Here is an 8,400-nt window from a genome sequence, read left to right on the forward strand (position 1 = left end):
CTAAATGCACACAGAAGAACGTTCATGAAAATTATTATTTCACAGTACAACATGGGGCATAGATGATTTGTTGTATTAATAATTGTGTTAATTCAATATGCACTCCTCATTGTGACAACAAGGTGTTCCGTAACAAAGTGTTTCATGTACAGTATACAATCACAGCCCGACCACCATTTAGCAACAAAAGTCAAATCTGTAATAATGTAGTATAAACATCTAACAAGTTTGTAATCAAATATATACTTCTCAGTAACAATGACATTAAACATAAACTGTCATTTATAATTTACTTTACATTACATTTCTAATCAGATACAGGTTGAAAACACAAAGAAGCTGGCTCTACATTGGAATGAAATTTAAATACTTAACATGCTTAAGGGGAGACAAATCAAATAAAAAAATGTATTGATGGACACATTTCAGATGAAAAAAATATCACTTACATCATCTTTTAACACATGTTGTTAATTGATAATATGCATCAAGTCTGCCTTACATTTAACATGTTTAAATACAAAGTACTTATAAAAGCATAATTATTATGAAATAATTTATGTTTATTTCTGTAATTTTTTAACATCACGTCATTGTCATTTCCTTAATACTTGCATCGGTCAAATCGCGTCTTTCAGCTAAAATCCATGCCATTAACCAATCATTTGTTTATGTATGGTTCATTGTGACAACAAAGTGCTCTTTCGCAATATGGTATTTTTCATCTATGTAATGGTATAGTATAGAATCACAACCAGCCCACCGTTCAGCGACAAAAGTAAATTCTATAGCAATGCAGTATAAACCAAGTGCAGAAATTCATAACAGAAATCATACACGAGGTGAGATCCACTTTGGTGAGGTTCAGTCTTATCATTCATGAGAGGGTCTACAGATTCACGTTGGGGAATTTAGTCTAATCATACATGAGATGGTCTACAGATTTACGTTGGTGAGGTTCAGTCTTATCATACATGAAATGGTCTACAGATTCACGTTGGTACGGTTCAGTCTTATCATACATGAGATGGTCTACAGATTCACGTTTGTGAGGTTTCGTCTTATCATATATGAGATGGTCTAGAGATTCACGTTGGTGAGGTTTAGTCTTATCATACATGAGATGGCAGAGAGATTCATGTTGGTGAAGTTCAGTCTAATCATACATGAGATGGTCAACAGATTCACGATGGTGAGGTTCAGTCTAATCATAAGTGTGATGGCCGACAGATTCACGTTGGTGAGGTTCAGTATCATCATACATGAGATGGTCTACAGATTCACTTTGGTGAGGTTTAGTCTTATCATACATGAGATGGTCTACAGATTCACGTTGGTGAGGTTAAGTCTTATCATACATGAGATTGCCTACATATTTACTTTGGTGATGTTCAGTCTTATCATACATGAGATGGTCTTCAGATTCACGTTGATGAGGTTCAGTCTTATCATACATGAGATGGTCTACAGATTCACTTTGGTGAGGTTCAGTCTGATCATACATCAGATGGTCAACAGATTCACTTTGATGAGAGTCAGTCTTATCATACATGAGATGGTCTACAGATTCACGTTGGTGAGGTTCAGTCTTATCATACATTGAATGAGTTCGTCTGTCCTTCATTGAAAGTTCACTGTGCAGTTCTTCGTGGATGACAGTAAGTTTTATTTTCTTTCAGAACGATAGCTCTTTGTTTTGAAGAATCAACCTGGACGATATCAAGTTTCAATGAAATTTGCTTCAAGGCATACTTTAAGGTCGTGTAAGGTCATCATTTTTTCCTGATTAAAATGCAATATATAGTTTACTTAAACATTCAATTCATTTGATAGTTAAAGTGCGTTGTTGCCTGACAATGGAAATATAAAGTTTCCTAAAACATTCAATTCATTTGATAGTTAGTTTTAGTGCTTTGTTTCCTGACAATGGAAATATAAGAGCAGACGATTTTACTACGAAAGAAATTGCTACAAATAATGCTACAGCCTGAACTGCAGATACTATATATTGATGATCCTGTAAATCTTGAAGCGAAGCAACTTTAACACATCCCCCCTTTTTCCAAAAAAAAAAAAAAAAGAAAAAAAATAAACTAACAAACAAACAAGCAAAGACTGCTAGATGCAATTGGTTCAAAGTGACCATAAAAGATATGAAACATTTTTTACGGAACAGATTCTGCTATTTATTGAAGCCACGGAGGTGATTTAAATATTCTTGCCTTTACACAATCATTCACAAAACTTCATATTATTTTTCTTTACCTGTATGTACAAATGCAAGATCTTTATAAAATGTATATCAAAGGTGTATATCAAAAGTGTCAATGTTTATCAACTATTTTTATAAGAGATGTGTCTGCTGGAGATACAAATTATATAGAAAATTGCATTGTTAGTGCTCGCACGTGTACAATTTCTTGCCAACGAATTTATGAAATTTCGTATTGCCCTTGAATGCATTATTACAGAGCGAGACCTTTAAGCGGCATGTACATATAAATATTTTCGTTTGATGGAGATCCTATCTTGTGCGCACCAGTTTGAAATATCGTGCGCACGACTTTGAAATTCTTGCGCAATAACTTAAAACTAATGTGCACGACTAGGAAACTCCTGAGTATGATTTATAAATTATGAATATTTGCCTTTATTGCGCATAACTTTCAAAGACATTTTGACTTACTCTATACGGGTTTGAAGTTGTGTGTTACATTTTGAAGGTCCTGTGCACGAGTTTAATAGTCATACGCACCATTTTACATCTTGAACCAGATTAAAACTTTAGCACAGAAAAAATGATACTATTTGCATAGCACTTAAGGTGCTATATACTTTTCCCCAAGACTATATACAGTGGAAACAAATAGTCTTAAAACAAAAACATAAATGAAAAATTTGATCAAAAGTTTTATGCATTTCCTCTCAACTTATTCGTCTTGTATGAGAGGGTCATTTTTTAACACTTTCCCCCTTTCTTCCATTTTGTTTAATTTCACCGTCTCCTCGAGCATTTTGGTTGAAAACGTCGCATTTCCGCACGCTATATCTAATTGGCACGTTTTGACGTCGGGCACTTTCAACTAATTGATCCCCATGTTTCGGCATCTGCCTTGACTAGAAAAACCTCATTATGGACAGAAAAAATAAGGTCCATGCATAGAGATACGAATAACATTTATTTAAATTATATTTTCATACCTTGTGGGCTTAAATACGGCGGAGAATCGTGGTGTAAAATTGTTTTCTGTATCATTTTTTTTGTCAATTTTGACGAATGTCTATTTCGTCGGTGTTTTGTTTGGAAATGTATGTTACCGAATTTATTAGACAACATGGCTATCTTAATTGAAAACTTCTGATATAAAATCGTACTTTATGTCATTTGATCAAATAACTATACGTGTTCTACGGCTAATTTAAAGAGAAATCAGATTTTTGATAACGTCTTGAAAATGCCGTTGTCATAGTGAACAAAGGGGAATAATCAAAAGAACTTCATAAAAAAGGTCGGTCTATTTCGATCCCACACATGCAATGAAATATTACCAGCACATTGAAAAAACCTAAATCAATTGCAAATTTAACCAAGCAGTTAAATCATGGTTACTGTTTATGTCAGTTAAAGTTTTTTCTCCAAAGATAAACTGAAGACAATTTTATAAAAGAAATAAGATTACTGCAATTGATACATGTATTTAATGCAGTTATAATTTTTTATCTGCTTCACAGAAAAATCAATTACACATGTATATCATCAAAAGTGGACAAACATTTATAGTCATTAAATTTATATAGAATAAAATGGAATAGAATATTTTTGTCTACTAGATTTAATATTAATCAAGTTAATACAAAGATATAAAATAAAAAAAAAAAATCCTTTGAGATTTATAAAGTTCAAATTCATTGATTACTGTGCCAAACAAACCACAAATATTTAACAGTAAATATACAAATGGTATGATACTAAACCCCTAACGGGAAGGATTGTGCATGATGTTCATATGATGAAATCATAATCTTTCAGTCAGTTTAATTGAAGTCTGGAGCTGGCATGTCAGTTAACTGCTAGTAGTCTGTTGTTATTTATGTATTATTGTCATTTTGTTTATTTTCTTTGGTTACATCTTCTGACATCAGACTCGGACTTCTCTTGAACTGAATTTTAATGTGCCTATTGTTATTAGTTTACTTTTCTACATTGGCTAGAGGTATAGGGGGAGAGGCTCTCCTTTTAGTGAAAGAGTAGCCATTGATTAAATGTGCCACCAAATTAAACCTTAAATCAAGTTGGGTGTATCTTTTTTTCTTTTTTTTTACTTGGTTGAAATGGTCATACAATACAAAGCCATTTATTACACACAAATTAGTGAGAAGGAAGAAAAGAAATTTCCACCACTTTTTTGAGCTTCTTCCAACAGGATATTTTGACCGAAGTTGGTCACAAATATTAATATCAACACCATGAAAGTTTGCCTGGTAATTAGTAATAAATAAATTTGGTGAATTTACTGTCTTCTGATTGGTTAAAATAATCAATTTTTATGGCGACACGCCCACTCTAACGTTGTGTATTCTTACGCAAACATCTGTGTACGGTGTTATTCGTATTAATATATATCTTTGAGCCTTATTTTTGATAGAAATATATTTATAATGAATGGCAATAATTTATTTTAAATTTATTGAACCATAAAACTAATTTTTGACTCTTCACATTTAACATAATCCGCTTCGCGGATTATTCAATGTGAAGAGTCAAAAATTAATTTGATGGTTCAATAAATTCAAAATAAATAACAGCCATTCATTCAATGATCGGTGGTCTTGTGATTTGTTTAACAGTACCATCTTTTTGCCTCCTTTCAGTAATATCACTCTAAAATAATTGGTATACAACAAGTAATATATTCTGTGAGTACATACGTTTTATGTGCTAAAGGTATCTCATTTATACATATATTCTATATATATTAAGTAAATGTTTTGATTTATAAAGGATCAATTGCAAGGATAACACATTTTTAATTTAAACAAAAATAATCGTATTAAAACATAGTTGATTGATTGTTTGCTGCTTAATGTCCAGTCACACATACATCATCATGACATGGATTATAAGGAAGAGTAAACGTTTTTTTTTAGCTACTCGACATCTTTCAAGAACAGAGTCTAATAGAGGCCTAATTCTGGCAAGTTTGTTAGTAGAATCCGCCTCCGGCTCATTCACATGTAAATACTGTGTCAGCTTTTCATATCTTTTTACAGGCATGACCTCTTTTACACCTTCATTTGCAAGGAATTTATTTGTCGATCAAAACAACTTGTAGTCCGGAACTTGTATAATCCCTATTAGAATTAGGATTCCTAGAAAAGATAAAATATACACTTTTTACTTTTTGTCATAAAAATGTTACTTTTAATATCACTTTTAAATATACATCATGTACATGTGGATATAGGCTGTGCATACATATCTTGACATGTAAAATTTCTGTGTTAAACCTACTTCTACTTTTGAGAATTATAAAAATACATGTAACAAGCAAACACAATTTTAAAATATCAGACATGTATAAAGGCATGTACAAACCAATAAATATTTTAAATAAAAGCATGTGGTTTGATTGCCAATGAAACAACTCTCAATCCAAGTCACAATGATAAAAAAATTATAGGTCAACATACAGCCTTCAACATAGAGCCAAGGCTTACATTTTGTACACCAAACAGCAAGCTATTTAAAGGAACCAAAAATGTAAAAAACAAAAGTGTTATCTACAACATGAGAAAGGAGAAACACATATGAACCGCATCAACAAACGACAACCACTGAATAACAGGCCTGTACATAAACAGTGCATAAAAATGCATACATCACATGTACATGTATATACAAATGTATATCAGTTTAATAAAGGGAATTTACTATGCATTTCAATTTAATTTTCTTACTATCAACCAAGCTTACAATAAATCGTACACGTATAACCATTGTTAGTTTGTACAGATATTGTTTTCACTTACCTTAATATGCAGACATTTCAGCAAAATCTGTCTCCGTCCAGTTTGTGTCATTTCGTCCGGCTAGCTGCTGTTTGCGTGTTGCATTTAGGTTGGTCTCTTGGGCATGTTTACTAATCATGTCTGTTCCAGTTCACTAACATCATCATTCAATAATACTTTAGGTCCGGTACGTTCGTTAAACTGTCGAACATTTATATCTTGATTGGCCTCGCTCCATATTATCTCATTCATGTCAGCATGTCAGTATCATCATTTCCATCCTCCTGATCCTACACGATTTCATCATCAATTTCATCTTCCTCCTCGCTAACCAACGGTTCATCTATATCAGATACATTCCCGTTATCCTCACCTTCAATACTTTCGTCGTCTGATATATTTTGAAGGGCTGGTCCAGACACAATTTGTTCCTAAACATCCGGAGGCCGACATATTTGTTATTATCGTCTGTTAATAATACATTTGTGTACATGTGAGAATATCATGAATATTCATCGATTAAGTGTACAATGACCGCCCATTTCTTACGATAAGCACTGGCACTTGTCTCATTTATTGATTTTTAAATGTCACAACATTTATTTGTACGTTAAATTTTTACATTAACGTTTTGAAGACAAGATACATATAAAACGTAGGAAAGCGTAGTTGCGGGGGAAGGGGATAAGCGTAAAAAGCGTATGCGCAGTGTGAGGGGGTAAGCGTAAAAAGCGTAGATGCGTGGTAAAGTATTAAACTTTAAAAGGTTTTTTTTTTTTTTTTTATGTAATCGTTAATATTATCTTATAAAATGAGCAAGATATATTCATGATCTTTGTTGTTCAATTTTTTTTCCCGCTCTTCAACTGTTTTTGTTCTTATACATCCTTGGGTTTCAAATAATTGGCTCTGGGTGTTTTTTATGAATATATTGACCGTCTCAGGAAAGGTTGCACATATTACAACTACTTCTACTTTTATTACTATTACTAGTACTTCTAATACTATTTCTATTATTTGTATTACTACTGCTATAACTTATTGAATAACTACTGCTTTAAATATATTACTGCTACTATTACTTTTACTTCTGTTTCTACTATTTCCATTTCTAAAAATTAGTAGCAATACTAAAAGTAGTAACAGAAATAGAAGAAGTAGTATTCTAATGCAATTTTTATGTAACCATTTTTTTTCATTGGCTAAAAGTTGCCGTCATATCCACAGTTGACCAGACGTAACTAAGGAGGGACCCGCTATTTTGAATTGATTGAATCAACAAATGTTCGAATACTGCTTTATAATAGAAAATATAACAACACCTACCTTGAATTCGCCGTTTTAATGTAATTTTATACGAATTTGAATCGTACAGGTAACGTAATATCCTCCAGTTTGTAAGTTTTCATTTGTATGACGTCACGTTTGCCCCTGACGTCTTTGCGCCAAAATCATATATAATGTTTCGCGTTTTTTTATTATTTGTCAAATTTAGACATGTTATCAAGTTTAATCGTATTATTTCTTTTTGTAATGCATTAGAATCGGAATAACAGTACTGTAGTTGAAGAGTTGCCAGTAAAACTGCATTTGTGACCGTCAAATCTACAATTGACGGTGAAAACTCTTTAACTACAGTACTGTTATTCCTCAAGTAATATGAATCGCAAAAGTAGTACATGTAGTTTTAGTCGTAAAAGTTCCTTAATAAGTTGCTGCAGTATTAAGAACAAATAATTGAAATAGTATTTAAAGAACTAGTAATAAAAGCAATAGCAGTAGTAATAGAAGAAGAAAATATGGAAGCAGCTGTAGTAGAAGTAGTAAATGTAGTAATAACAGTAAGTAGACGAAGTATAATACGAAGTTGAAGTAGTGGTATAAGTAATAATAATTCTACAAGGAACAGTTAAAACAGTTGTAGCAGTAGTACTAGTAAAAAACCAGGAATGGGACATACATTTTTTTGTTTGCAGTTTTTGTAGAAGACATAGTCCCATTGTCAGAAAAAAATAGCAGTAGTAGGAAAAGAATCAGAAGAAGTATATGATGTATTAGCAGAAGTAAAAGAAGAAGTAATAGAAGTAGAAACAGTAGTAGTTGTAGCAGAAGTAGTAGTAGTTACTTGAAATAATAGAAGTAGTAGCTGTAGTAGAAAAATTGTTAGCAGTTGTAAAACATTAGTACCAGTTGTAGAAAAAGTAGGACAATAAATCCACTGTGATCAGATGTAGTAGATTTAATAGTAGAATAGATGTTGTAGAAATAAAAAGTACAGGTAGTAGAAGAAGTATAATTAGTAGTACCAGTTTGAAGTAGTTATAGAAAGTTACTTAAAAATTCTACTACTACTACTTCTGCTCCTCCTCCTCCTCCTACTACTACTACTTC

At 32.2% G+C, this 8,400-nt stretch overlaps 1 long non-coding RNA gene across 1 annotated transcript; it reads right to left on the bottom strand.

Annotated features, from left to right (window-relative positions):
• Window positions 1–4,916: 4,916 nt before the first annotated feature.
• LOC143048934 (uncharacterized) lies at window positions 4,917–6,444 on the bottom strand. Its single transcript, XR_012969944.1, has 2 exons — window positions 6,031–6,444; window positions 4,917–5,370 (listed from the first exon to the last, which is right to left on the bottom strand). It is a non-coding gene; the product is annotated as an uncharacterized LOC143048934 (long non-coding RNA).
• Window positions 6,445–8,400: the final 1,956 nt, after the last annotated feature.

This window comes from Mytilus galloprovincialis, chromosome 10 (genome assembly GCF_965363235.1).
Source record: "Mytilus galloprovincialis chromosome 10, xbMytGall1.hap1.1, whole genome shotgun sequence".
Classification (NCBI taxonomy): domain Eukaryota; kingdom Metazoa; phylum Mollusca; class Bivalvia; order Mytilida; family Mytilidae; genus Mytilus; species Mytilus galloprovincialis.